We start from the raw sequence: 22,205 nt of genomic DNA on the forward strand, positions 1-22,205 counted from the left end.
GCCTCCACAGTGTAATGCCCGGTAAAAAGGCACCGGCAGCATCACGTCAATGAGATCTTTATACAGTTTTTTTCTAGGAACGTTGTAAAGGTAATCAAAAGAAAACCGCACTTCAAGCAACTTGCACGAAAAAACAACCTCGCGCAGGTAGCCAGTCACAGTACCAGGCATGTTTTCACATGACACAATCCATTCAGGGAGCAGCCTCTGTAATCGCACTTGCATCACGGTTCTTAAAAAGGTATCTTTTTGATCACGGAGGAATATAAATCGCGAAACCACCTGACGCAAGAACAGATGTGCAAGGCCAAGCCCGCCCCTTTTAACAGAAATAAACAAATTCGTCCGGGCGGTTTTTTCCCATGTGGATGCCCAAATAAAAACAGCAAAAACGCGGTGCATTTTCTGAATTGAGGTTCGTGAGACACACAACACATTCATGAGGTACCACAGCCTCGAAATAAGAAAAACATTGCAAATAGAAGCGCGCGAAAATATTGAGAGTTGCCTTCCTTGCCAGGCATCCGCTTTTTCTTTCGCTCTGGATGTTTCTTCCATCCAGTGCACGTTGGGATCTTGATAACATTCTAAAGGCACGCCTAGATATCGTGTTGGGAGAGCAGACCATCGCAGCTTACAGAAGAAATCAGGTGTCACGTCCCAATCACCGTGCCAAAACCCAGAGCTTTTCTCCCAATTGATCTTACATCCCGTTTGATCACAAAATGTTTGGACGACACTCGTGGCTTCACAAATGCTCTTTCTAGTTGCACAAAACACTGCTATGTCATCGGCATATGCTAGCATTTTCACGTGTGCTGATTGCAGCTTGAACCCTAAAATGCGATCGCTATCAATGATAGCCAAGCAAAGTGGCTCTAAATACAGTGAAAACAGCAGGGGTGAGAGTGGGCAGCCCTGCCTTACCGATGAACGTACTGCGATGCTGTCAGTCAGTTCACCATTCACTATAATACGGGTCGTGCAGTTCGCATACGCCATTTTAACACCCTCCACTATGACGTCACCAAGGTTAGAATGCTCCAAAATGGAAAACAGAATTTCGTGAGAAACACGGTCAAAGGCTTTCGCCAAATCTAACTGCATCATGGCTATCTGACCACCGAGTGCATCAACACATTCTAGTACGGTTCTTGCGACATGTATATTCGTGGCAATGGATCGACCCTTGATGCCGCACGTTTGATGAGACCCAACCAATTTCTTTATTACGCTTTGCAGTCGTTTTGCTAAAACCTTCATGTACACCTTGTAGTCAACATTGGTGAGGCTAATCGGTCGATATGACCCCACCAACAGACGTTTCTCCGGATCATCTGTCTTGGGTATTAGAACAATGTGCGATGTAGAGAAATACAATGGGACAGTATTACGTTCATAAGCTTCAGTGATTACACAGAGCAAAAACTGAGCCGCATACTGCTGAAACGTTTTAAAGAAGGCAGCGCTTAGGCCATCCGGCCCAGGGGCCTTCCCAGTTGTCAGGTCATCTATTGCAGATACTATCTCCTGCAACGTTATCGGTGTTTCTAGGCGCGCTTTACTTTCGTCATCCAGTGCAGGCATCAGTCTCAGAAAATCTGTTTGAAAGCCGCCTACAGTCTGAGGCTTAGCGCTAAGCAGTTCTTCGAAGTGCTCTGCTACCGCACGCTGTATGTCTTTAGCGTCTTCTGTGATATGGCCGGCATACCTTATACTCCTTATTTCTTTCTGGCAGGCGTATCTTTTCTCGTCTGCTAGCGCTCGTTTTGTCGGAACTTCTCCAGCCCAAAGTTTTTCAGCCCTTGCACGTATGACAGCCGCTGTGTATCTTTCGCTGTCGATTGTTTCCAACTCACTTTTTATCTCTCGTATTTTACTGGCGAAATGCCCTGGCACTGAACTTTCCATGCTCAAAAAAAACTGGAGTTGTTCATTCAGTTCTTTTTCTTTTTCTTTCTCTTTATGCCGCACCTTACTGCTCTTTTCTATGGATTTCAATTTGACCCACTCTTTGAAGCTGTCCCATTCCTCTGCAAAACTTACTGGTCGCATAGCAAGACGATTTTCAAACTCGGTCTTAACTTCCGTAAGGAACTCTTCATCGGCAAGAAGTTTGGCATTCATTTTCCATAGGTACCAGTTAAAGCGCGATTTCTTTCCTTTGCGACCAAACACTGCACTCACGAGACAATGATCGCTGAAAGACACAGGTTTGACCTCATATGCAGTACATAGGGAAACAAGATCTACCGAGGCATACACCCTGTCCAATCTAGCATGGCTGTCACGCTGAAAGTGCGTGAACTCTGGCTGGTTTCCAGTGGAGAACACACTACCAACATCCTCAAGGCCATACGCATGCACAAGTGCATTCAACAGCTCGGAGCTTCTGTCTCTTCGAGGTTTACACTTCGCCGCTCGGTCCACAGCTGCGCACACACAGTTGTAGTCACCAAGTACAAGCAAGATTTTGTCAGTCTTCAGCCACACCTCAATAGACTCAAAAAACAATTCACGCTCACATCCTGAATTGGGAGCATACACACACACAACACGCCAGCATAAATTAGAGTAGGTAAAATCGGTAACCAAAAGCCGACCGCTTGGACAGGCAAAAACGGACTCTACGCTTACTCCCAGCGTGTTGCGTATAAATAAAAGGCATCCACCCGATACACCAACAGAATGGCATACACACACATAAAAGTTTGTTTGAAAAGAAGCCACCATACGGTCAGTGCTTTCTTGGCTCTCAATCTTTGACTCTTGCACAGCTGCTATATCTATATCATTATCCAAAAGGAGGCGACTGAGTTGGCATTGTCGCCTTCTCGCTCCCAGTCCTCTGACATTCAAAGTAGCTACATGTAACGGCGAATTAAGCTTGAGAGTCATGTATTAGAGAGAGACGCCCGTACCCGCATGGTGCCTACCTTCATGGTTGCATGGCTTCTGCTTCTGACGAACAGCGGCGTATGTATGCATGTAATGTCCTCCCAGCAGAATGTCGGGATGCATTCAAACGAAGTCCAAGCACATTGTTTCATTTTTGCTCACACACGCACCACTTGGTTGCAGAAGGTTCCTGACGCTGGTCGGTAGGCAGCCGACCCACAAATCGTTCAGGGCACCACAAAAACTACGGAGGCGGTTTCCCCGCCTGCCGCGTGTCGGCCGAGAAGTTCGGCTTCGGTCTTAACGTGGCTCTTCGGATGCCAGAAGTTTTCGGCGGCGGCTCACCACAAACACCGCCTGGCAGCTGAGTCTCCTCCACGCTTTCCTCATGCGGACGTTTCGCGGCAATTAAGGCTGCTGTCTCCGGCCCAACCTCCATGGCATCAGTAAAGGAAGGCTCAGTACTGAGATGATCCTCAGCGTCGGAAAATTTGGCTACGTCTTCTGACACTTCCTTTGATGCGCTTTCATGGTCCTGGGATGGTACGTTCAAGAAATGCCGAGTTTCATTCATTTCATTTGAGACCGTCACCTTATTCTTTGTTAAAACCGTCATGGAAGGCGCGTCCTGTTTCGTTGACTGGCCTCTAATGTCAGCAGCCTCCTCCGCATCCGCCTCGTCCATAATTAACTCGGACGAGTCTTCGCTGGTCCCAGGTCCAGCAATGCTAGCGTAGGTTCGTGCACACTGGCTGTCTTCATGCCCGAACCGTCGACAGGTTCCGCAGCGAGGAACCCGGCACTCTTTGCGGATGTGACCCGTACCCCGACAGCGTAGGCACAACGGGGGTCTGCCTGGCACAATGACGAGCGCGAGCTCGCCGCTAACATTCAACTGATGCGGCAGGTCGTCGAGCTTCATGCCAGCTTTCAGCTTCAGCGTTACGAGTCTAGTTGTAGAGCCCTTTTCTAGCATACCTTTAACACGCCAACGCTCCCGGGAAACTTCCGACACCTTTCCGTAAGGCGCAAATGCAGCACGAACATCTTCATCTGGCACGTTGTGTAGTAGCCAGTGAAGCTTGAGTCGCACGTCCTGGTTCGCCGGGTCAATCACCAAACAGCGACCGTTTTTCACAGACAGCTCACCTACACTGACAATCTTGTTGACGGCTTCAGTATCCTTGAGAGTGACGGCCCAGACGTGGCTCATCCGATACGCCCCCATAGCGATAACATCGGGGATTAGCGAGTGTTGTGCTAAAGCATCCCGGAAATCTTCCACCCGGTACGGGCGGGCCCTGATATCGGCGTGCAAAAAAACGGTATTCAAAACAAACCGACCTGTTGGAAGTGCAGGCAAAACGACCTGGTAAGTGTTGTCCTGTTCAGCAGTCCTGTTACCGCGGCCTGACATGGCCGCTGAAGCCGCTCCTGAGGAGCCCTGCATCCTGCGTCCGTTCACTGGCGTGGCCGGAAGCAGAATCTGCGCCCCACTGAGCTATACCCCCAGCACATAGAACAAGGGCTCGAGCTGCTACTATAAAGAGCACAAACAGCGTTAGCAGAAGAATAAAACAATCGCGAAGGGGGCACCCGGGTTTGAAACGGGGACCTCTCGATCTGCAGTCGAGTGCTCTACCACTGAGCTATACCCCCAGCACATAGAACAAGGGCTCGAGCTGCTACTATAAAGAACACAAACAGCGTTAGCAGAAGAATAAAACAATCGCGAAGGGGGCACCCGGGTTTGAAACGGGGACCTCTCGATCTGCAGTCGAGTGCTCTACCACTGAGCTATACCCCCAGCACATAGAACAAGGGCTCGAGCTGCTACTATAAAGAACACAAACAGCGTTAGCAGAAGAATAAAACAATCGCGAAGGGGGCACCCGGGCTTGAAACGGGGACCTCTCGATCTGCAGTCGAGTGCTCTACCACTGAGCTATACCCCCAGCACATAGAACAAGGGCTCGAGCTGCTACTATAAAGAGCACAAACAGCGTTAGCAGAAGAATAAAACAATCGCGAAGGGGGCACCCGGGTTTGAAACGGGGACCTCTCGATCTGCAGTCGAGTGCTCTACCACTGAGCTATACCCCCAGCACATAGAACAAGGGCTCGAGCTGCTACTATAAAGAACACAAACAGCGTTAGCAGAAGAATAAAACAATCGCGAAGGGGGCACCCGGGCTTGAAACGGGGACCTCTCGATCTGCAGTCGAGTGCTCTACCACTGAGCTATACCCCCAGCACATAGAACAAGGGCTCGAGCTGCTACTATAAAGAGCACAAACAGCGTTAGCAGAAGAATAAAACAATCGCGAAGGGGGCATCCGGGTTTGAAACGGGGACCTCTCGATCTGCAGTCGAATGCTCTACCACTGAGCTATACCCCCAGCACATAGAACAAGGGCTCGAGCTGCTACTATAAAGAACACAAACAGCGTTAGCAGAAGAATAAAACAATCGCGAAGGGGGCACCCGGGTTTGAAACGGGGACCTCTCGATCTGCAGTCGAGTGCTCTACCACTGAGCTACACCCCCAGCACATAGAACAAGGGCTCGAGCTGCTACTATAAAGAACACAAACAGCGTTAGCAGAAGAATAAAACAATCGCGAAGGGGGCACCCGGGTTTGAAACGGGGACCTCTCGATCTGCAGTCGAATGCTCTACCACTGAGCTATACCCCCAGCACATAGAACAAGGGCTCGAGCTGCTACTATAAAGAACACAAACAGCGTTAGCAGAAGAATAAAACAATCGCGAAGGGGGCACCCGGGTTTGAAACGGGGACCTCTCGATCTGCAGTCGAGTGCTCTACCACTGAGCTATACCCCCAGCACATAGAACAAGGGCTCGAGCTGCTACTATAAAGAGCACAAACAGCGTTAGCAGAAGAATAAAACAATCGCGAAGGGGGCATCCGGGTTTGAAACGGGGACCTCTCGATCTGCAGTCGAGTGCTCTACCACTGAGCTATACCCCCAGCACATAGAACAAGGGCTCGAGCTGCTACTATAAAGAACACAAACAGCGTTAGCAGAAGAATAAAACAATCGCGAAGGGGGCACCCGGGTTTGAAACGGGGACCTCTCGATCTGCAGTCGAGTGCTCTACCACTGAGCTATACCCCCAGCACATAGAACAAGGGCTCGAGCTGCTACTATAAAGAACACAAACAGCGTTAGCAGAAGAATAAAACAATCGCGAAGGGGGCACCCGGGTTTGAAACGGGGACCTCTCGATCTGCAGTCGAATGCTCTACCACTGAGCTATACCCCCAGCACATAGAACAAGGGCTCGAGCTGCTACTATAAAGAACACAAACAGCGTTAGCAGAAGAATAAAACAATCGCGAAGGGGGCACCCGGGTTTGAAACGGGGACCTCTCGATCTGCAGTCGAGTGCTCTACCACTGAGCTATACCCCCAGCACATAGAACAAGGGCTCGAGCTGCTACTATAAAGAGCACAAACAGCGTTAGCAGAAGAATAAAACAATCGCGAAGGGGGCACCCGGGTTTGAAACGGGGACCTCTCGATCTGCAGTCGAGTGCTCTACCACTGAGCTATACCCCCAGCACATAGAACAAGGGCTCGAGCTGCTACTATAAAGAGCACAAACAGCGTTAGCAGAAGAATAAAACAATCGCGAAGGGGGCATCCGGGTTTGAAACGGGGACCTCTCGATCTGCAGTCGAATGCTCTACCACTGAGCTATACCCCCTTTTTTTTTTTTTTTTTTTCTTTATTGCCGTGAAACACAAAACAAAAATACACATGATAAAAAACGTCAACTACACTTGAGCTAACGCGTAAGTGGCTAAAATCTTTTCAAGTGCACTAACTCATCAAAAAGACAATGCCATTGTGGCGGATCCTGCTGCCTCATGAAAGTTTCACGTATATAAACAGCACTTTCAATAAAGTTTTCACGCGAAGATCGTGTATCTATATCTGCATGACGCACCTGCATTCGTGTTTTCCACAAACTATGGAGGCCAAGAAGCATAATTAAATCATAAGGTGCATCATCGTTCTGCACTGGTAGAAATCTTATACCGTAAGGAGTTAATGGAAGCTCCTTTTTAATTGTCCTTTGGAGGACGTCCCATAGAAATACAGCATCCCAACACTGTAAGAAAACGTGTTCAATTGTTTCCGGTTTTTTGCACAACAGGCAATTTGTTGTCCATGGGACGAAGATACCTTTTTCATTCAGCCAGGTTTTAACAGGGAGCGTATTAGAGTGAAGTTTGAAAAGGAATGTTTTAGCTGATGGCCTCACGGGCATCTTCTTAACTCTTTTCAAAACGTCCTGCCCTGGGCCTCCACAGTGTAATGCCCGGTAAAAAGGCACCGGCAGCATCACGTCAATGAGATCTTTATACAGTTTTTTTCTAGGAACGTTGTAAAGGTAATCAAAAGAAAACCGCACTTCAAGCAACTTGCACGAAAAAACAACCTCGCGCAGGTAGCCAGTCACAGTACCAGGCATGTTTTCACAAGACACAATCCATTCAGGGAGCAGCCTCTGTAATCGCACTTGCATCACGGTTCTTAAAAAGGTATCTTTTTGATCACGGAGGAATATAAATCGCGAAACCACCTGACGCAAGAACAGATGTGCAAGGCCAAGCCCGCCCCTTTTAACAGAAATAAACAAATTCGTCCGGGCGGTTTTTTCCCATGTGGATGCCCAAATAAAAACAGCAAAAACGCGGTGCATTTTCTGAATTGAGGTTCGCGAGACACACAACACATTCATGAGGTACCACAGCCTCGAAATAAGAAAAACATTGCAAATAGAAGCGCGCAAAAATATTGAGTTGCCTTCCTTGCCAGGCATCCGCTTTTTCTTTCGCTCTGGATGTTTCTTCCATCCAGTGCACGTTGGGATCTTGATAACATTCTAAAGGCACGCCTAGATATCGTGTTGGGAGAGCAGACCATCGCAGCTTACAGAAGAAATCAGGTGTCACGTCCCAATCACCGTGCCAAAACCCAGAGCTTTTCTCCCAATTGATCTTACATCCCGTTTGATCACAAAATGTTTGGACGACACTCGTGGCTTCACAAATGCTCTTTCTAGTTGCACAAAACACTGCTATGTCATCGGCATATGCTAGCATTTTCACGTGTGCTGATTGCAGCTTGAACCCTAAAATGCGATCGCTGTCAATGATAGCCAAGCAAAGTGGCTCTAAATACAGTGCAAACAGCAGGGGTGAGAGTGGGCAGCCCTGCCTTACCGATGAACGTACTGCGATGCTGTCAGTCAGTTCACCATTCACTATAATACGGGTCGTGCAGTTCGCATACGCCATTTTAACACCCTCCACTATGACGTCACCAAGGTTAGAATGCTCCAAAATGGAAAACAGAATTTCGTGAGAAACACGGTCAAAGGCTTTCGCCAAATCTAACTGCATCATGGCTATCTGACCACCGAGTGCATCAACACATTCTAGTACGGTTCTTGCGACATGTATATTCGTGGCAATGGATCGACCCTTGATGCCGCACGTTTGATGAGACCCAACCAATTTCTTTATTACGCTTTGCAGTCGTTTTGCTAAAACCTTCATGTACACCTTGTAGTCAACATTGGTGAGGCTAATCGGTCGATATGACCCCACCAACAGACGTTTCTCCGGATCATCTGTCTTGGGTATTAGAACAATGTGCGATGTAGAGAAAGACAATGGGACAGTATTACGTTCATAAGCTTCAGTGATTACACAGAGCAAAAACTGAGCCGCATACTGCTGAAACGTTTTAAAGAAGGCAGCGCTTAGGCCATCCGGCCCAGGGGCCTTCCCAGTTGTCAGGTCATCTATTGCAGATACTATCTCCTGCAACGTTATCGGTGTTTCTAGGCGCGCTTTACTTTCGTCATCCAGTGCAGGCATCAGTCTCAGAAAATCTGTTTGAAAGCCGCCTACAGTCTGAGGCTTAGCGCTAAGCAGTTCTTCGAAGTGCTCTGCTACCGCACGCTGAATATCTTTAGCGTCTTCTGTGATATGGCCGGCATACCTTATACTCCTTATTTCTTTCTGGCAGGCGTATCTTTTCTCGTCTGCTAGCGCTCGTTTTGTCGGAACTTCTCCAGCCCAAAGTTTTTCAGCCCTTGCACGTATGACAGCCGCTGTGTATCTTTCGCTGTCGATTGTTTCCAACTCACTTTTTATCTCTCGTATTTTACTGGCGAAATGCCCTGGCACTGAACTTTCCATGCTCAAAAAAAACTGGAGTTGTTCATTCAGTTCTTTTTCTTTTTCTTTCTCTTTATGCCGCACCTTACTGCTCTTTTCTATGGATTTCAATTTGACCCACTCTTTGAAGCTGTCCCATTCCTCTGCAAAACTTACTGGTCGCATAGCAAGACGATTTTCAAACTCGGTCTTAACTTCCGTAAGGAACTCTTCATCGGCAAGAAGTTTGGCATTCATTTTCCATAGGTACCAGTTAAAGCGCGATTTCTTTCCTTTGCGACCAAACACTGCACTCACGAGACAATGATCGCTGAAAGACACAGGTTTGACCTCATATGCAGTACATAGGGAAACAAGATCTACCGAGGCATACACCCTGTCCAATCTAGCATGGCTGTCACGCTGAAAGTGCGTGAACTCTGGCTGGTTTCCAGTGGAGAACACACTACCAACATCCTCAAGGCCATACTCATGCACAAGTGCATTCAACAGCTCGGAGCTTCTGTCTCTTCGAGGTTTACACTTCGCCGCTCGGTCCACAGCTGCGCACACACAGTTGTAGTCACCAAGTACAAGCAAGATTTTGTCAGTCTTCAGCCACACCTCAATAGACTCAAAAAACAATTCACGCTCACATCCTGAATTGGGAGCATACACACACACAACACGCCAGCATAAATTAGAGTAGGTAAAATCGGTAACCAAAAGCCGACCGCTTGGACAGGCAAAAACGGACTCTACGCTTACTCCCAGCGTGTTGCGTATAAATAAAAGGCATCCACCCGATACACCAACAGAATGGCATACACACACATAAAAGTTTGTTTGAAAAGAAGCCACCATACAGTCAGTGCTTTCTTGGCTCTCAATCTTTGACTCTTGCACAGCTGCTATATCTATATCATTATCCAAAAGGAGGCGACTGAGTTGGCATTGTCGCCTTCTCGCTCCCAGTCCTCTGACATTCAAAGTAGCTACATGTACCGGCGAATTAAGCTTGAGAGTCATGTATTAGAGAGAGACGCCCGTACCCGCATGGTGCCTACCTTCATGGTTGCATGGCTTCTGCTTCTGACGAACAGCGGCGTATGTATGCATGTAATGTCCTCCCAGCAGAATGTCGGGATGCATTCAAACGAAGTCCAAGCACATTGTTTCATTTTTGCTCACACACGCACCACTTGGTTGCAGAAGGTTCCTGACGCTGGTCGGTAGGCAGCCGACCCACAAATCGTTCAGGGCACCACAAAAACTACGGAGGCGGTTTCCCCGCCTGCCGCGTGTCGGCCGAGAAGTTCGGCTTCGGTCTTAACGTGGCTCTTCGGATGCCAGAAGTTTTCGGCGGCGGCTCACCACAAACACCGCCTGGCAGCTGAGTCTCCTCCACGCTTTCCTCATGCGGACGTTTCGCGGCAATTAAGGCTGCTGTCTCCGGCCCAACCTCCATGGCATCAGTAAAGGAAGGCTCAGTACTGAGGTGATCCTCAGCGTCGGAAAATTTGGCTACGTCTTCTGACACTTCCTTTGATGCGCTTTCATGGTCCTGGGATGGTACGTTCAAGACATGCCGAGTTTCATTCATTTCATTTGAGACCGTCACCTTATTCTTTGTTAAAACCGTCATGGAAGGCGCGTCCTGTTTCGTTGACTGGCCTCTAATGTCAGCAGCCTCCTCCGCATCCGCCTCGTCCATAATTAACTCGGACGAGTCTTCGCTGGTCCCAGGTCCAGCAATGCTAGCGTAGGTTCGTGCACACTGGCTGTCTTCATGCCCGAACCGTCGACAGGTTCCGCAGCGAGGAACCCGGCACTCTTTGCGGATGTGACCCGTACCCCGACAGCGTAGGCACAACGGGGGTCTGCCTGGCACAATGACGAGCGCGAGCTCGCCGCTAACATTCAACTGATGCGGCAGGTCGTCGAGCTTCATGCCAGCTTTCAGCTTCAGCGTTACGAGTCTAGTTGTAGAGCCCTTTTCTAGCATACCTTTAACACGCCAACGCTCCCGGGAAACTTCCGACACCTTTCCGTAAGGCGCAAATGCAGCACGAACATCTTCATCTGGCACGTTGTGTAGTAGCCAGTGAAGCTTGAGTCGCACGTCCTGGTTCGCCGGGTCAATCACCAAACAGCGACCGTTTTTCACAGACAGCTCACCTACACTGACAATCTTGTTGACGGCTTCAGTATCCTTGAGAGTGACGGCCCAGACGTGGCTCATCCGATACGCCCCCATAGCGATAACATCGGGGATTAGCGAGTGTTGTGCTAAAGCATCCCGGAAATCTTCCACCCGGTACGGGCGGGCCCTGATATCGGCGTGCAAAAAAACGGTATTCAAAACAAACCGACCTGTTGGAAGTGCAGGCAAAACGACCTGGTAAGTGTTGTCCTGTTCAGCAGTCCTGTTACCGCGGCCTGACATGGCCGCTGAAGCCGCTCCTGAGGAGCCCTGCATCCTGCGTCCGTTCACTGGCGTGGCCGGAAGCAGAATCCCACTGAGCTATACCCCCAGCACATAGAACAAGGGCTCGAGCTGCTACTATAAAGAGCACAAACAGCGTTAGCAGAAGAATAAAACAATCGCGAAGGGGGCACCCGGGTTTGAAACGGGGACCTCTCGATCTGCAGTCGAATGCTCTACCACTGAGCTATTTTTTTTTTTCTTTATTGCCGTGAAACACAAAACAAAAATACACATGATAAAAAACGTCAACTACACTTGAGCTAACGCGTAAGTGGCTAAAATCTTTTCAAGTGCACTAACTCATCAAAGAGACAATGCCATTGTGGCGGATCCTGCTGCCTCATGAAAGTATCACGTATATAAACAGCACTTTCAATAAAGTTTTCACGCGAAGATCGTGTATCCATATCTGCATGACGCACCTGCATTCGTGTTTTCCACAAACTATGGAGGCCAAGAAGCATAATTAAATCATAAGGTGCATCATCGTTCTGCACTGGTAGAAATCTTATACCGTAAGGAGTTAATGGAAGCTCCTTTTTAATTGTCCTTTGGAGGACGTCCCATAGAAATACAGCATCCCAACACTGTAAGAAAACGTGTTCAATTGTTTCCGGTTTTTTGCACAACAGGCAATTTGTTGTCCATGGGACGAAGATACCTTTTTCATTCAGCCAGGTTTTAACAGGGAGCGTATTAGAGTGAAGTTTGAAAAGGAATGTTTTAGCTGATGGCCTCACGGGCATCTTCTTAACTCTTTTCAAAACGTCCTGCCCTGGGCCTCCACAGTGTAATGCCCGGTAAAAAGGCACCGGCAGCATCACGTCAATGAGATCTTTATACAGTTTTTTTCTAGGAACGTTGTAAAGGTAATCAAAAGAAAACCGCACTTCAAGCAACTTGCACGAAAAAACAACCTCGCGCAGGTAGCCAGTCACAGTACCAGGCATGTTTTCACAAGACACAATCCATTCAGGGAGCAGCCTCTGTAATCGCACTTGCATCACGGTTCTTAAAAAGGTATCTTTTTGATCACGGAGGAATATAAATCGCGAAACCACCTGACGCAAGAACAGATGTGCAAGGCCAAGCCCGCCCCTTTTAACAGAAATAAACAAATTCGTCCGGGCGGTTTTTTCCCATGTGGATGCCCAAATAAAAACAGCAAAAACGCGGTGCAGTTTCTGAATTGAGGTTCGTGAGACACACAACACATTCATGAGGTACCACAGCCTCGAAATAAGAAAAACATTGCAAATAGAAGCGCGCGAAAATATTGAGAGTTGCCTTCCTTGCCAGGCATCCGCTTTTTCTTTCGCTCTGGATGTTTCTTCCATCCAGTGCACGTTGGGATCTTGATAACATTCTAAAGGCACGCATAGATATCGTGTTGGGAGAGCAGACCATCGCAGCTTACAGAAGAAATCAGGTGTCACGTCCCAATCACCGTGCCAAAACCCAGAGCTTTTCTCCCAATTGATCTTACATCCCGTTTGATCACAAAATGTTTGGACGACACTCGTGGCTTCACAAATGCTCTTTCTAGTTGCACAAAACACTGCTATGTCATCGGCATATGCTAGCATTTTCACGTGTGCTGATTGCAGCTTGAACCCTAAAATGCGATCGCTATCAATGATAGCCAAGCAAAGTGGCTCTAAATACAGTGCAAACAGCAGGGGTGAGAGTGGGCAGCCCTGCCTTACCGATGAACGTACTGCGATGCTGTCAGTCAGTTCACCATTCACTATAATACGGGTCGTGCAGTTCGCATACGCCATTTTAACACCCTCCACTATGACGTCACCAAGGTTAGAATGCTCCAAAATGGAAAACAGAATTTCGTGAGAAACACGGTCAAAGGCTTTCGCCAAATCTAACTGCATCATGGCTATCTGACCACCGAGTGCATCAACACATTCTAGTACGGTTCTTGCGACATGTATATTCGTGGCAATGGATCGACCCTTGATGCCGCACGTTTGATGAGACCCAACCAATTGCTTTATTACGCTTTGCAGTCGTTTTGCTAAAACCTTCATGTACACCTTGTAGTCAACATTGGTGAGGCTAATCGGTCGATATGACCCCACCAACAGACGTTTCTCCGGATCATCTGTCTTGGGTATTAGAACAATGTGCGATGTACAGAAAGACAATGGGACAGTATTACGTTCATAAGCTTCAGTGATTACACAGAGCAAAAACTGAGCCGCATACTGCTGAAACGTTTTAAAGAAGGCAGCGCTTAGGCCATCCGGCCCAGGGGCCTTCCCAGTTGTCAGGTCATCTATTGCAGATACTATCTCCTGCAACGTTATCGGTGTTTCTAGGCGCGCTTTACTTTCGTCATCCAGTGCATGCATCACTCTCAGAAAATCTGTTTGAAAGCCGCCTACAGTCTGAGGCTTAGCGCTAAGCAGTTCTTCGAAGTGCTCTGCTACCGCACGCTGAATATCTTTAGCGTCTTCTGTGATATGGCCGGCATACCTTATACTCCTTATTTCTTTCTGGCAGGCGTATCTTTTCTCGTCTGCTAGCGCTCGTTTTGTCGGAACTTCTCCAGCCCAAAGTTTTTCAGCCCTTGCACGTATGACAGCCGCTGTGTATCTTTCGCTGTCGATTGTTTCCAACTCACTTTTTATCTCTCGTATTTTACTGGCGAAATGCCCTGGCACTGAACTTTCCATGCTCAAAAAAAACTGGAGTTGTTCATTCAGTTCTTTTTCTTTTTCTTTCTCTTTATGCCGCACCTTACTGCTCTTTTCTATGGATTTCAATTTGACCCACTCTTTGAAGCTGTCCCATTCCTCTGCAAAACTTACTGGTCGCATAGCAAGACGATTTTCAAACTCGGTCTTAACTTCCGTAAGGAACTCTTCATCGGCAAGAAGTTTGGCATTCATTTTCCATAGGTACCAGTTAAAGCGCGATTTCTTTCCTTTGCGACCAAACACTGCACTCACGAGACAATGATCGCTGAAAGACACAGGTTTGACCTCATATGCAGTACATAGGGAAACAAGATCTACCGAGGCATACACCCTGTCCAATCTAGCATGGCTGTCACGCTGAAAGTGCGTGAACTCTGGCTGGTTTCCAGTGGAGAACACACTACCAACATCCTCAAGGCCATACTCATGCACAAGTGCATTCAACAGCTCGGAGCTTCTGTCTCTTCGAGGTTTACACTTCGCCGCTCGGTCCACAGCTGCGCACACACAGTTGTAGTCACCAAGTAACTGAGCTATACCCCCAGCACATAGAACAAGGGCTCGAGCTGCTACTATAAAGAACACAAACAGCGTTAGCAGAAGAATAAAACAATCGCGAAGGGGGCACCCGGGTTTGAAACGGGGACCTCTCGATCTGCAGTCGAGTGCTCTACCACTGAGCTATACCCCCAGCACATAGAACAAGGGCTCGAGCTGCTACTATAAAGAACACAAACAGCGTTAGCAGAAGAATAAAACAATCGCGAAGGGGGCACCCGGGTTTGAAACGGGGACCTCTCGATCTGCAGTCGAGTGCTCTACCACTGAGCTATACCCCCAGCACATAGAACAAGGGCTCGAGCTGCTACTATAAAGAACACAAACAGCGTTAGCAGAAGAATAAAACAATCGCGAAGGGGGCACCCGGGTTTGAAACGGGGACCTCTCGATCTGCAGTCGAATGCTCTACCACTGCGCTATACCCCCAGCACATAGAACAAGGGCTCGAGCTGCTACTATAAAGAACACAAACAGCGTTAGCAGAAGAATAAAACAATCGCGAAGGGGGCACCCGGGTTTGAAACGGGGACCTCTCGATCTGCAGTCGAGTGCTCTACCACTGAGCTATACCCCCAGCACATAGAACAAGGGCTCGAGCTGCTACTATAAAGAGCACAAACAGCGTTAGCAGAAGAATAAAACAATCGCGAAGGGGGCATCCGGGTTTGAAACGGGGACCTCTCGATCTGCAGTCGAGTGCTCTACCACTGAGCTATACCCCCAGCACATAGAACAAGGGCTCGAGCTGCTACTATAAAGAACACAAACAGCGTTAGCAGAAGAATAAAACAATCGCGAAGGGGGCACCCGGGTTTGAAACGGGGACCTCTCGATCTGCAGTCGAGTGCTCTACCACTGAGCTATACCCCCAGCACATAGAACAAGGGCTCGAGCTGCTACTATAAAGAACACAAACAGCGTTAGCAGAAGAATAAAACAATCGCGAAGGGGGCACCCGGGTTTGAAACGGGGACCTCTCGATCTGCAGTCGAATGCTCTACCACTGAGCTATACCCCCTTTTTTTTTTTTTTTTTTTTTTCTTTATTGCCTGGCTTTGACACAAATACACCGCACTGGAACTCAAAACAACAGGAAAAAAAGGAATAATATATGTACACAAAGGTAGCTAGCGTTGCCTAACACCCACTGAGGGGCAGGCATTGTCACGTTTAAAATTCCTTGAGCACCGTCAAAGGTTCCAGCTTTGACAGCCACTCAGGAGCACATGGTTGCAATTTAAGCACGTCGAGCCATCGCTGCACACTTTCACGGAAATACATGCGGGCTGGCCGTGCATCTGGATCGCAGTGATAACCAGCCATTCGTGCGCGCCATATACTGTGGAGGCACATTAACATAACCTGGTCTAACGGCATATCATCGTGGTTATCCAATGGCAAGTACCTAATGCCATGGGAATCAAGTGGCAACTGTTTTTTTATTGTCCTTTGCAGAACATCCCACAAATATACCCCCTCCCAGCAATGCAAAAACACGTGATCTATTGTCTCTGGTTGTTTGCAGATGAGACATTGGGCCCCCCACGGTAGGAACATACCCTTCTCCTCCATAAATGATTTTACACTCAAAGTACCGGTATGCAGCATAAAGAAAAACGTTTTAGCTCCCGGAGCAACTTGCATTTTCTTTACGCGTTTTAGTACATTACTTCCTGTGCCTCCATAGTATAAAGCTCGGTACAAGGGCACCGGGAACACCACTTCACAAACATCCTTGTATAATGTTCTCCTGTTAACATTACTTAAATACTCTTTCGAAAAACGTGCGCTTAAGAATTTCACACTCAAAACAATTTCTCTAAAGAAGCCAAACAGAGAACCAGGCATACATTGAGTATACACTACGAAATCAGGCAACGCTCGACCAAGTCTCTGTTGACACACTGTGCGCAGGAATGGATCACTGGCATCCCTAAAAAACATAAACCGGTTGACAATCTGTCGCACAAACAAATGACCCAGACCAAGCCCCCCATGCTTCACCTGCCGGAACAAATTTGTCCGACTGCACCTCTCCCAACTCGAGGCCCAAACAAACACCGCAAAAACTCGATGCAATTTTTGCACATTTACACGGGAGCAATGCAACACTTGCATAACATACCATAACTTACTAATTAAAAACAGGTTGCAAACTGCGGCTCTTGCAAATATTGATAATTGAGCGCTTTTCCATTTCTCCGCTTTTTCACTGGTTTCTTTGACCTGCTCTCGCCAGTATGGCTCGCTTTCCTTGTAAAATTTCAAGGGCACACCCAAGTACTTTGCAGGCGTTGTAACCCACGACACATTAGCAAAAGTGTCGGGGGTCAGCTGCCATTCTCCGTGCCAAAATCCCAGGCACTTACCCCAGTTAACTTTACTCCCTGTGACTTTGCTAAAATGTTTTACCACATCCACTGTCCTCTTTATACTCTCCTTATTTACACAAAAAACCGCAACGTCGTCTGCGTAAGCCAACAATTTGACTTCTGACTCCTGCAGTCGAAAACCATCAATGTCATTGTTTTGTAGGATGCTTAAACACAACGTTTCAATATAAATGCCGAACAAAAGAGGGCTGAGGGGGCAACCTTGGCGCACCGAACGTCGTACTGAGCTATACCCCCAGCACATAGAACAAGGGCTCGAGCTGCTACTATAAAGAACACAAACAGCGTTAGCAGAAGAATAAAACAATCGCGAAGGGGGCACCCGGGTTTGAAACGGGGACCTCTCGATCTGCAGTCGAGTGCTCTACCACTGAGCTATACCCCCAGCACATAGAACAAGGGCTCGAGCTGCTACTATAAAGAGCACAAACAGCGTTAGCAGAAGAATAAAACAATCGCGAAGGGGGCATCCGGGTTTGAAACGGGGACCTCTCGATCTGCAGTCGAGTGCTCTACCACTGAGCTATACCCCCAGCACATAGAACAAGGGCTCGAGCTGCTACTATAAAGAACACAAACAGCGTTAGCAGAAGAATAAAACAATCGCGAAGGGGGCATCCGGGTTTGAACCGGGGACCTCTCGATCTGCAGTCGAATGCTCTACCACTGAGCTATACCCTATTTTTCTTTATTGCCGGCTTCGACACACAATACACAACATACAAAAGTGATAAAACGTGTCAGCAAACCTTTAGCGGACACGACGCGTTAAAATTTATTCATCTCTACCAAGCTGTTAAGGTGGTCTATCCATTCTGGTGGTTCGGGGAGTGTTCGATACACTTCCTTCAAACGTACAACACTTTCTATAAAATGTTCCCGCACAGGGCGCACATGAACATCTGCATTGTTGAACTGCATTCGCGTTTTCCACAAGCTGTGGAGGCCGAGGAGCATAATCGTATCCAGTGGACTATTGTCAGCGTGTAAAACCGGAAGGAATCTTATGCCGTACATATCTAGGGGTAATTCTTTTTTCAAAGTCCTTTGAAGCACATCCCAGAAAAAGATGGGATCCCAAAAATCCAGGAGTACGTGTTCTATGGTTTCAGCTTTCTTACATAGGTAACAGTTAGTCGTCCAGGGTACAAAAAGACCTTTTTCATGAAGCCATGTTTTTACTGATAACGTGTTAGTATGAAGTTTAAAGAAAAAGGATTTGACCGAGGGTAACACCGGCATTCTCTTCACTCTGTGCAAAATATCTCCTCCTGGGCCTCCACATAATGGCAAACGGTAAAGTGGAACCGGAATCATTGCATCCAATAAATCTGAGTACGTTTTTTTCCGCGTCACATCACTCAAGTATTGCATCGAAAATCGCGCATGCAGCATCCCGTATGCAAGTACCACTTCGCGTAGGTACCCTCTCACAGCCCCACCCATAGCATGACAAGAGCATACCACATATCCTGGAAGGAGTCTGCACAGTCGGAGTTGCACAACTGTGCGCAGGAACATGCCATTTTGATTTCGCTGAAACATAAATCGTGAGACGACTTGCCTCAAAAACAAATGTGCAAGGCCTAGCCCACCTTTTTTTGCAGACAGGAACAAGTTTGTCCGACTGGTTCTTTCCCACGTCTGTGTCCAAATGTGCTGAATATGGTATGTCATGAATATGGTATGTCATGAATGTGCTCAGTGCCGAGAGGCACTGAGCACATTCATGACATACCATATTTTTGCAGTGAGAAATAAATTGCACACGGTAGCCCGCGCAAATACAGATAATTGCCTTCCTTGCCACGCATCAGCCTTTTCTTTTGCATTTAAAGTTTCATCTCTCCAATACGAATCAGGGTCCCGGTATGCTTGAAGAGGTACACCTAGATACGTTGTAGGAATCGTTGACCACTGCAGTCGAGAGTAGTACTCTGGCGTGTCTTCCCAACTGCCGTTCCAGAAGCCATAGCTCTTTTCCCAGTTTATTAACGCCCCCGTAGACTGACAATACTTGTGGACTACATTTGTGGCTTCACAGATGCTATCTTTATCTGAACAGAAAACCGATATATCATCGGCATAGGTCAATATTTTAACATGCGCTGACTGTAGCCTGAAGCCCGTTACGCTCTCATTATTTCGGATAGCCAAGCAAAGAGGCTCAAGGTAGAGTGCAAACAACAGGGGCGACATGGGACAGCCCTGCCTAACTGACGGCCGCACTTGCAGGCTTTCGGTCAGTTCTCCGTTCACTATAATTCGCGTTGTGCAGTTGGCATACGCCATTCTGACGCTGTCTGTTATTAAATCCCCAACATTGGAGTGATCCAGTATGGCAAACAGCACATCATGCGGCACCCGGTCAAATGCTTTTGCGAGATCCAGTTGGATCATTGCCACACGGTCACCAAGTGCGTCACAACATTCTAGTACGCCTCGCGCTACGTGAATGTTCGTGGCGATGCTCCGTCCCTTTATGCCACAAGTCTGATGCGTGCCGACCAGCTTTGTTATCACACATTGCAGTCGTCTTGCCAACACTTTCATAAATATTTTATAATCAACGTTGGTGAGGCTTATCGGGCGATAAGACCCCACCAGCAAACGCTTTTCCGGCTCCTCAGTTTTCGGAATCAGTATGATATGAGAAGTTCTGAAGGACAGTGGAACACGGTTTTGCTCATAAGCTTCATTGATAACCTTCAGGAGTAGGTGAGCTATCATTGGCTTAAACATTTTATAAAAGGACGCCCCTAATCCATCAGGGCCCGGTGCTTTACCAGCTGGCAGAGCGTCTATTGCGTCCTCTATTTCTTCGACGCAAATTGGCATTTCTAGTCGTTCCTTTTCTTCATCATCAAAATTGGGCATTAGAGGCAAAAATTCTGCTTCAAAATCCCCTACCATTTTTCGCGGGTGACCAAGTAGGTCTTTGAAATGACCGACAATTACATGTTTGATAACACTGCCGTCCGACGAAACATCATTCCCACTTCGTATTTTCCGTATTTCCTTACGGCTCGCGTATCGCTTTTCGTCCGATAAAGCACGCTTTGTAGGTGCTTCAGCGGCCCACAGCTTCTCAGACCGTGCGCGAATAACCGCCGCTCTGTACTTATCTGTATCTAATCTTTCCAACTGTATCATGATGCTCCTTAGTTCTTTGGAAAATGTACCTGGTTGAGCGCATTCTATACCAGTAAGGGATTCTAGTTGCTCACACAGGTGTTTTTCGTTTTGTTTCTGTTCATATCGCAGTTTACTACTTTTTTCAATTGCTTTCAGTTTTACTGCCTGTTTAAATTCTTCCCAGCCCACGGCACCACTTATCGGCTGCTCTGCGAGCAACTTTTTTAGCTCCTCCTCAACGTCCTCTGTTTGTCCCAAGTAGCCGCGCTGTTTTTTGATCTTGAAATAAAGTCATACCGCTGACAGCGATATTGAGCTGGGTGATTATTTTGTTGAATATTTGGCGAATGCTAGCTCCGCTCCTTATTGACATGCACCTCCATATTTGTTTGCGCTGCCGCGTGAAGTAACATAAAAACAATTAAAAGTAATCATTCAACATCACGATGCTGCAGTAAGCACTTTCCGAGTTGTCAAAAAATTTCACGAGACATCATGGCGGCACACGGCAGTAGCTACATTTCACAGTGATAGCCATTGCAGCTAACTGATGTGAGGTTATCGATAGTTCTATGGATAGTTTCAATAGCTGAGTCACTTTTGAACTGTCGATAATAAATGAAACTAGTACAGTTAATATCTCGCTATCAATATTTAATTCTTTCGATACTGATATCGATAGCACTAGCGGTAGTACTTTTAACAGTATACTATCGATAAAAAGTAACCACGAGCACTCACTGCGCTCCACTACGGTGTTTACCATAGCCTGAATCTTTTTGGGACGTTAAACCTCATAAACCTGGAAACCGACCAGGTATCCCAAACGTTTCTCAATATCACTGGCCAAATGCATAATTATCTATAGCCTTACAATCGATAGTATTCTCATCGATGGTCTTATTATCGACAGTATTCTTATCGATAGACTTACTATCAATAGCAATACTATCGATTCTACTGTTGATTTTTCAGTTCAACTTGAGCTAGCCTACTCGTCGAAACGTTTAGAGGTAAAGATCGAATTCTTAATGGTTCGCTCTGATAAAATATGTGGTTAGACATTTTTACACCTTTTCTGTTACCTGTATCATTACACACAATATCTGTCTACATGTTACGAATACTCTAGTGTCTGATTTTATCTTATTTTCAGGTCCTTGTCTTTTATAGTAATTTCACGATCAACATGGCAAACCACAAGCCAAAATGTTGCCAAAGAGTTGGAGGAACAAGTAAACATCTGAACTTTATTTCAATTTTTGGTGGAATCTACGCACTGCGTGAAAATTCTAGCAAAACACACGGCTGTAGCCCGATTGCAAAGGCGTTTTAGCGGTACCGGGTCGACACCATTGTCTATCGAAATGGCATCTAATATGTTTTTCACAAACTCTGCAATGACTTCCGTGTTTTTTCGCACGCTTAAGACATCGATGAATGAAGAACCCTGATCTTCAGGAGAAGCATACAGGATTCGGCGCACCGCAAAAGCTACACATAATGCGAGGAAAAGACTGAACCTACAATTCACTCCGGGGTAAAAGTGAACAATAAAATCCAGCTTTCGTGGACGCAGCAAAACAAATCTCGATCGCCCGCGGAGCTATAACGCGGTGTTGGGCAAACAGCCTAAGAGAAAGCAAAGAGAATGCCAGCGAACAAACAAAAGAAGTCACTTTCGATGAACGCTGAAGCCCAAATTCGCCTGCTGGAGGCATACTTAGCACCGAGAAAAAAAAAAAAATAATAATGCAACGCTGTTAATACACCGATGGAGATCGCTGATCGAACTCCCACTCTGGCTCCTGGAGTCCA

General features: G+C 47.1%; 25 non-coding genes across 25 annotated transcripts; all 25 read right to left on the reverse strand.

Annotated features, from left to right (window-relative positions):
* Window positions 1-4,485: 4,485 nt before the first annotated feature.
* TRNAC-GCA (transfer RNA cysteine (anticodon GCA)) lies at window positions 4,486-4,557 on the reverse strand. Its single transcript has one exon. It is a non-coding gene; the product is annotated as a tRNA-Cys (tRNA).
* Window positions 4,558-4,633: 76 nt separating this feature from the next.
* TRNAC-GCA (transfer RNA cysteine (anticodon GCA)) lies at window positions 4,634-4,705 on the reverse strand. The gene has a single exon. It is a non-coding gene; the product is annotated as a tRNA-Cys (tRNA).
* Window positions 4,706-4,781: 76 nt separating this feature from the next.
* TRNAC-GCA (transfer RNA cysteine (anticodon GCA)) lies at window positions 4,782-4,853 on the reverse strand. Its single transcript has one exon. It is a non-coding gene; the product is annotated as a tRNA-Cys (tRNA).
* A 76-nt stretch (window positions 4,854-4,929) lies between these two features.
* Window positions 4,930-5,001, reverse strand: TRNAC-GCA (transfer RNA cysteine (anticodon GCA)). The gene has a single exon. It is a non-coding gene; the product is annotated as a tRNA-Cys (tRNA).
* Window positions 5,002-5,077: 76 nt separating this feature from the next.
* Window positions 5,078-5,149, reverse strand: TRNAC-GCA (transfer RNA cysteine (anticodon GCA)). Its single transcript has one exon. It is a non-coding gene; the product is annotated as a tRNA-Cys (tRNA).
* Window positions 5,150-5,225: 76 nt separating this feature from the next.
* TRNAC-GCA (transfer RNA cysteine (anticodon GCA)) lies at window positions 5,226-5,297 on the reverse strand. The gene has a single exon. It is a non-coding gene; the product is annotated as a tRNA-Cys (tRNA).
* A 76-nt stretch (window positions 5,298-5,373) lies between these two features.
* On the reverse strand, window positions 5,374-5,445 carry TRNAC-GCA (transfer RNA cysteine (anticodon GCA)). The gene has a single exon. It is a non-coding gene; the product is annotated as a tRNA-Cys (tRNA).
* Window positions 5,446-5,521: 76 nt separating this feature from the next.
* TRNAC-GCA (transfer RNA cysteine (anticodon GCA)) lies at window positions 5,522-5,593 on the reverse strand. Its single transcript has one exon. It is a non-coding gene; the product is annotated as a tRNA-Cys (tRNA).
* A 76-nt stretch (window positions 5,594-5,669) lies between these two features.
* On the reverse strand, window positions 5,670-5,741 carry TRNAC-GCA (transfer RNA cysteine (anticodon GCA)). Its single transcript has one exon. It is a non-coding gene; the product is annotated as a tRNA-Cys (tRNA).
* A 76-nt stretch (window positions 5,742-5,817) lies between these two features.
* TRNAC-GCA (transfer RNA cysteine (anticodon GCA)) lies at window positions 5,818-5,889 on the reverse strand. The gene has a single exon. It is a non-coding gene; the product is annotated as a tRNA-Cys (tRNA).
* Window positions 5,890-5,965: 76 nt separating this feature from the next.
* On the reverse strand, window positions 5,966-6,037 carry TRNAC-GCA (transfer RNA cysteine (anticodon GCA)). Its single transcript has one exon. It is a non-coding gene; the product is annotated as a tRNA-Cys (tRNA).
* Window positions 6,038-6,113: 76 nt separating this feature from the next.
* Window positions 6,114-6,185, reverse strand: TRNAC-GCA (transfer RNA cysteine (anticodon GCA)). The gene has a single exon. It is a non-coding gene; the product is annotated as a tRNA-Cys (tRNA).
* A 76-nt stretch (window positions 6,186-6,261) lies between these two features.
* Window positions 6,262-6,333, reverse strand: TRNAC-GCA (transfer RNA cysteine (anticodon GCA)). Its single transcript has one exon. It is a non-coding gene; the product is annotated as a tRNA-Cys (tRNA).
* Window positions 6,334-6,409: 76 nt separating this feature from the next.
* Window positions 6,410-6,481, reverse strand: TRNAC-GCA (transfer RNA cysteine (anticodon GCA)). The gene has a single exon. It is a non-coding gene; the product is annotated as a tRNA-Cys (tRNA).
* Window positions 6,482-6,557: 76 nt separating this feature from the next.
* On the reverse strand, window positions 6,558-6,629 carry TRNAC-GCA (transfer RNA cysteine (anticodon GCA)). Its single transcript has one exon. It is a non-coding gene; the product is annotated as a tRNA-Cys (tRNA).
* An 8,288-nt stretch (window positions 6,630-14,917) lies between these two features.
* TRNAC-GCA (transfer RNA cysteine (anticodon GCA)) lies at window positions 14,918-14,989 on the reverse strand. Its single transcript has one exon. It is a non-coding gene; the product is annotated as a tRNA-Cys (tRNA).
* A 76-nt stretch (window positions 14,990-15,065) lies between these two features.
* TRNAC-GCA (transfer RNA cysteine (anticodon GCA)) lies at window positions 15,066-15,137 on the reverse strand. The gene has a single exon. It is a non-coding gene; the product is annotated as a tRNA-Cys (tRNA).
* A 76-nt stretch (window positions 15,138-15,213) lies between these two features.
* On the reverse strand, window positions 15,214-15,285 carry TRNAC-GCA (transfer RNA cysteine (anticodon GCA)). The gene has a single exon. It is a non-coding gene; the product is annotated as a tRNA-Cys (tRNA).
* A 76-nt stretch (window positions 15,286-15,361) lies between these two features.
* On the reverse strand, window positions 15,362-15,433 carry TRNAC-GCA (transfer RNA cysteine (anticodon GCA)). Its single transcript has one exon. It is a non-coding gene; the product is annotated as a tRNA-Cys (tRNA).
* Window positions 15,434-15,509: 76 nt separating this feature from the next.
* On the reverse strand, window positions 15,510-15,581 carry TRNAC-GCA (transfer RNA cysteine (anticodon GCA)). Its single transcript has one exon. It is a non-coding gene; the product is annotated as a tRNA-Cys (tRNA).
* Window positions 15,582-15,657: 76 nt separating this feature from the next.
* TRNAC-GCA (transfer RNA cysteine (anticodon GCA)) lies at window positions 15,658-15,729 on the reverse strand. Its single transcript has one exon. It is a non-coding gene; the product is annotated as a tRNA-Cys (tRNA).
* A 76-nt stretch (window positions 15,730-15,805) lies between these two features.
* TRNAC-GCA (transfer RNA cysteine (anticodon GCA)) lies at window positions 15,806-15,877 on the reverse strand. Its single transcript has one exon. It is a non-coding gene; the product is annotated as a tRNA-Cys (tRNA).
* A 1,688-nt stretch (window positions 15,878-17,565) lies between these two features.
* TRNAC-GCA (transfer RNA cysteine (anticodon GCA)) lies at window positions 17,566-17,637 on the reverse strand. Its single transcript has one exon. It is a non-coding gene; the product is annotated as a tRNA-Cys (tRNA).
* Window positions 17,638-17,713: 76 nt separating this feature from the next.
* Window positions 17,714-17,785, reverse strand: TRNAC-GCA (transfer RNA cysteine (anticodon GCA)). Its single transcript has one exon. It is a non-coding gene; the product is annotated as a tRNA-Cys (tRNA).
* A 69-nt stretch (window positions 17,786-17,854) lies between these two features.
* TRNAC-GCA (transfer RNA cysteine (anticodon GCA)) lies at window positions 17,855-17,933 on the reverse strand. The gene has a single exon. It is a non-coding gene; the product is annotated as a tRNA-Cys (tRNA).
* Between the last annotated feature and the right edge of the window lie 4,272 nt (window positions 17,934-22,205).

Source organism: Amblyomma maculatum, chromosome 1, assembly GCF_055883805.1.
Source record: "Amblyomma maculatum isolate TAMU_Amacu chromosome 1, ASM5588380v1, whole genome shotgun sequence".
Taxonomy (NCBI): Eukaryota; Metazoa; Arthropoda; class Arachnida; order Ixodida; family Ixodidae; genus Amblyomma; species Amblyomma maculatum.